Genomic DNA, 6,000 nt, shown 5'->3' with positions numbered 1-6,000 from the left:
TGTGTCTGCCATAAACACTATCTGTACCTGTAAATAACTTCCTTTCCTCTTTGAACCCCTTAATTTTCCTCCCAACTCCTTAGCTTTGCTTGCTTCTGCCTTCTGCACCGTCCCAGACTTCCCATGATTATAGTTCTGAGCTAACTGCCTGTTTGAAGGAGAGGAATAGAGAGAGAAGGCGAAGGAGAGGGCAACCTACTAAAATCTCAAAATACAGAATCCTGTTACGCAGTAAGAGGTGACCAAGATTCTCAAACTTAGAAGTGGGTGAGGAGTAGAGAGGGATGGACCCGAGTCATGTGAAGAACTGTGGATGCATACGGACCATAGTGTGCGTAGGAATCACAGGACAGGGTCTGAGGGACCTGCGATGACCCGAGATCAACCCTGGGTTTGTACAAATGAACATGTATACAAAGGATAGATAAAATGACTGGAAAACCCAAAGGGCATGAGGTTCAATGCTAGGCACAGTCCATAACCATGCATGATCACAAAATATGCAAGAAGGAATTACTCTTGGGTCAATGACTTGCTTATGAATAGCAAGTTGTAGAATTAGAACTCAAATTCAAGTTTCTTGATCCTGAGTTCAGGGTGCCCCCTCATCCCCAGCTGGCTCTACCACCCCTGCAGTGAGAGGTTTTGTGCTACATATCATTCGGTCTCTGATCAGCACTTTGGACTTTCTTGACCTGCTCAGCTAGAAACAATCTGTAAAGCTTGGATTCGGGCCACGAGGGGACAGATCCTGAGGCACATCAGAGCAAATGGTATCTCTGAAGCCCTTCAGTGGCCCAGCACTACAGCAACAAGCTGAAAAGTACTATGTCTCGATATTCGGTTGACACTGTATTCTAAGGTGCCATGTCTGTGCATTCAACTGAGTGTTTTAAGATTTCTTTTTTGAGACAGGATCTCACTATGTAGCCCTGGCTTGCTTGGAATTCACTATGTAGATCAAGCTGGCTTGGAATTCACTCAGGAGTCTGCTTCTGCCTCCTGAGCAATGGGATTAAAGGGATGTGCCAACACGCAGAGCTGAGGATATTTATTTTATTTATTTATTCTCTTTTTTTTTTTTCCGGAGCTGGGGACCGAACCCAGGGCCTTGTGCTCGCTAGGCAAGCGCTCTACCGTTGAGCTAAATCCCCAACTCCTATTTATTTATTCTCTGATATAGTACATCCTAACCACAGGTTTCCCTTCCTCCTCTCATCCCAGTGCCCCCCACACACCCTACTTCCTAATCTAGTCCTCCTCCACTCCCCTTCAGAAAAGGGCAGGGACTGGGAGTATCAACCAAACATGGCATATCAAGTTGCAATAAGACTAGGTACTTCCTCATAGTAAGGCTGGATGAGGCAACCAGAGGAGGAAAGGGGACTCAAAAGCAGGTAAAAGCCTCAGAGACAGCCCTTGCTCACCCCATTAGGAGTCCCACAGAAGACTAAATTTTTTATATGCACGAGTACAGGTTCCTACACAGGCCAGAAGAGGGTGTGGGATGCCCCGGCAGTTGTGAGTTGTCTGATGGGGGTGCAGGGAATTGAACGTGGGGCCTCTGCAAGAGCAATCCATGCTCTTGACGGCTGAGCTATCTCTCCAGCCAAGTTTGGTTTTTGTTTTTTACAATATTTAAATGCAATTACATTGGACAGAGATGTACATATTTTAATTGTCATTCTTCCCAGGAAATGCAACTTAGCAGAGTGTGTACATTGTGTGAGCATCATAGTCTGCAGACACTTTTCGGTATACAGGAGGGCACACATAGGTGTAGATACTGCACTGTGTATAGGAGGGCTATGAGAGTCCTGGAATTTGAGTGTTTGTTGGGCTCTTGGAACAGCTTCACCATGAACACCGAGGAAAGACAGAACCCTTAAAATCAGTTGAGGTAACCTGAAATTGTTTCCCTCCTGACCAATCAGAAGGAGCTTCAGAATCGTCGGCTGCCAGGTGGCAGGGCTGGGCATCTGCCTGTCGTCTTTTTTCTGCACATGGGCTGGGGTCTTCTTTACTGATGTTGTTTGGTTGGTTGCTTTTGTTCTTCCTGAATACTGACTTGACCCTCAGACCTCAGACCACAAGGCTGGAACACTCTGTTCGCATTCATCGGCCTCTTCCTTTGAGGAACTGACTGGTGCTTTCGAAACCTCCAACTCCTGGCTTCAGTCTTGTTCCTAATAAACCAATGGTTCAGAACCAAGGTGTTTCTAGCTTGTCTGCCCAGGAGTACTGGGTGTCCTTGGGACACTGTCTTGGTCTGCTGCCTATGCCCTGGGGGACTAGCCTGACAATGGGGTCATTTTCTCAAGCTCCATCCCCTTGGGCTCTTGACCCTTCCCTCCCCATTAATCCATAAATCTACAGGTACATCTCAGCTAGGGCAACACAGAGCACAATGGCCTTTTCCCCATCCAGACTTTAGTTTACCTCTAAGAGAATACAGACATAACTGATTTTAATTTTGCATCCTATCAGCTTTGTCCCCACACCCAGCCCAGCCATTTCTTACTCTCTTGGTATTCTCTCATTCTTCATCAAAAAACAAGTTTAAGAAATCCCTAGATAGCAGCTGGAGAAGAGGCTCATCGTGTAAAAGTACTTGTTAATCTTGCAGAACACTCAGATTCAGTTCCCAGCACCTACAAGGTTCAAAACCATCTCCAACTAACTCCAGTCCAAGGGGACCCAATGTCTTTAGGCCTTTACAGGTCCCAGATATGCTTATCTTGTTGGCAAACACTCACTCATACACATAAAATAAATCAATCTGAAAACTAAAAAAAGAAATCCTCAGATAAGAACCAATTTTTACATTTTTATTTTTAAGGGTGTGTGTGTGTGTGTGTGTGTGTGTGTGTGTGTGTGTGTACACACATGCACACGCTGTTGCCTACAGAGTCCAGAAGAGGGCAAGATCCCAGGGAGTTGGAGTTACAGGTAGTTATGAGGCACCATGTAAGTGCTGGGAACCCAATTTATGTCCTCTATAAGAGCAGCGTGCTCTTAACCACTGAACCATCTCCCTAGCCAGAAGTGAGTATTTGGGATAAGGATATAGTTCTGTGAGAGACCATTTTCTTAGCCCTGGTGTTGGTATTCTGTCTAAGCTCCACCCCCATAGTTACCTGGCAACAGTCAACTATGCCTGAGTAAAAGGAGCTGCTTGCCCCCTTCCTCATTCTCTTCTCTGCTCTCTTGCTCTTGCCCTCTTCCCCTTTGTCCCTTCTCTCCTGATCCCTCCCGCCCCCGCCCCTCGCCTTCCCTCCACGTGCTCATGGCCAGCCTTTACTCCTCTCCTCATCTACTCTTCTTCTCTCATTCAACCTTTCCACGTGGAACCATGTTTGCCCGTTGTGTTTTGTCCAGATGCGAGCCGAGATTTCTACCCCAACACTGGGTTAATCTGCAGCACTGCCTAACAAAGCCAAAGAAAAGCAAAAACAAAACCTAAAGATTAAAGAGAACCTCCAGATTTAAGAATAAAGAATTCCTTTGTGCATGGTGGTATACACCTGTCATCTCAGCACTTAGGAGGGTTGGTAGTTCAAAGTCATCCTTCAATACATAGTGAGATTGGAGCTAGCCTTGGATATACAAGGTCCTGTCTCGAAAGAAAGAAAGAAAGAAAGAGAGAGAGAGAGAGAGAGAGAGAGAGAGAGAGAGAAAGAAAGAAAGAAAGAAAGAAAGAAAGAAAGAAAGAAAGAAAGAGAGGAAGGAAGGGAAGGAAGGGAAGGAAGGAAAGGCATGCTGGGGTTATAGGATTATATTGACATTGCTGTTATGCAAAATTTGAAACACACAGATACACACATGTATATCTCTTTGAATTCAGCATCCAGCCTAGTTCACTCACTAGCTGGGCACATTCCTATATTTGGGACGCTATGGGAGATTGCCATGAATTTAAAGACAGGCTATGGGGTTGGAGATTTGGCTCAGTGGTAGAGCGCTTGCCTAGCAAGCGCAAGGCCCTGGGTTCGGTCCCCAGCTCTGAAAAAAAGAATAGAAAAAAAAATAATAAAGACAGGCTACACAGTGAGTTCTAGGCCAGCCTTGGCTACAGTGAAGACTTTTTTTTTCCAAAAAACTTTAGAAAAAATGTAAAACACTTATTTATTATTTTATCTTTTTAATGTGTGTGTATAGGAGTGTCCGTGTACTGGGGTGTGGAAGTGGAAGTCAAAAGTCCCACGAACCAATTCTCTTCTCCCACTGTAAGGGACACGTGGATGTGCACATGCATGTGTGTGCATGTCAAGGCCAGATTGATGTCAGGCATCTTCTTCCATTGCTTTCCATCTTCATATTTTTAAAGAAGTTATTTATATTTTAAGTGCACACATGTGCACCAGAATGAGTTTATGCGCACTGTATGCATGCAGGAACTCTTGGAGGTGGTTATGCTCCCAGTGTGTTCCAAAAGCTAAGCCAGTGTCTTCTGCTGGAGCAGGGCCCACTCTTTCTTTCCAGGATCTTCCATCTTCTCTCTCTCTCTCTCTCTCTCTCTCTCTCTCTCTCTCTCTCTCTCTCTCTCTCTCTCTCTTTCTTTCTTTTCGGAGCTGGGGACCGAACCCAGGACCTTGCGCTTGCTAGGCAAGCGCTCTACCACTGAGCTAAATCCCCAACCCCCCATCTTGTTTTTTAAGGTAGGTTCTGTCACTTAACCCAGAACTAACAGACTCAACTAGGCTAGCTTACCAGGGTGCTGCAGAGAGCGCCCTATTTCTATCCCCCGACACTGGGTTATACACCATCTGGGTTTTTGGTTTTTTGTTTGTTTGGTTTTGGTAGGGTCTGAGATTAAACACATGTGTTCACGTTTGCACAGCAGGCACTTTTCTGACTGAGCCATATCCCCAAATCCTGGGGCTCATGTCTTTGCAAAATAAGTCTGTTGGAGATGGCTGGGCATGGTATTGCACGCCTTTACTCCCAGCAGCTGGGAGGTAGAGGCAGGCAGATTTCTATGAATTCCAAGTTATCCTGGTCTACAGAGTGAGTTCTAGGACAGCCAGGGCGTTTACATAGGAAATTCCTGTTTGGGGGAGCAGGGGAAAGAATGCTGTAGTAGATCATCTCAATCAGTTAAAATTGTTGTCAACCATGTGCCAGGCCCTGGGTCCCATTTCCCAGTCAGGCAAAGCAAAGCTCCAGAGCACAAACAAAACAAAAAGCAGAAAAATTGCCACACCTTCAGAAACAAAAGTCCAAGCTAATGATTTCACTAGTGCCAGAATATTTGATATTGAAAGCACTTGCAGGATGAGTGACCTCCTGAAATGCTAACACACTCAACCTGCCCCCAATTTTTTCCCAGAATGCCAGAGACCTCAGAACAACCACACCTTGGTAATCTTTAAAACCATTTAAGTGTTTACCCTTAGCTTTTGAAGTCCTTAGAAATTTAACTGGTCTGAGTTTAAAGAGTAGGGAGCACATTCCACACGGTTATTTAAACAAGCCACAGTGATTACACAGCTCCTCCCCCTACCCACTCCGACCCTTAGTGATTTTATCTCAGCTTTATCTTAGGGCCAGGCATCCTTACCTCCAAGCCATTCCTCAGTGGAATGGACTTGCAAGGGTTGCAGGTCAGATCCAGAGGGTGGTGTAGAACCACCCATGGCAGTTCAGGCAGGTCTAGTGGAGGCTGCTGGTTGAACCTGGCATCACCTTATGTTGTGGGAGGAGAGAATGGGGGTCGTGTAGGCACAGAATTTGGCTGATCATTTGCAGACAGTGTAGACAATGATTCTGCAGTTGGCAACTGTCATCATCATCATCAGTGGAGTATAAGAGATGTTACAGTAAGGGGAAGAAGACGAGAATGTACTGTTCGTTTCGTCAGGTATTTGACAAGTAAAAATAACACATAAAAGTACCTACTGTGTATTAGTACATTGTGATATACACACATTCTCACACACACACAGGCAGGCAGGCAGACAGACAGACAGACAAACAGATACACACACACACACACACCCC

The sequence above is a fragment of the Rattus norvegicus genome, chromosome 8 (genome assembly GCF_021556685.1).
Source record: "Rattus norvegicus strain SHRSP/BbbUtx chromosome 8, alternate assembly SHRSP_T2T, whole genome shotgun sequence".
NCBI lineage: Eukaryota > Metazoa > Chordata > Mammalia > Rodentia > Muridae > Rattus > Rattus norvegicus.
The sequence above is the reverse complement of the archived record's forward strand: the minus strand, read 5'-3'. Positions refer to the sequence as shown.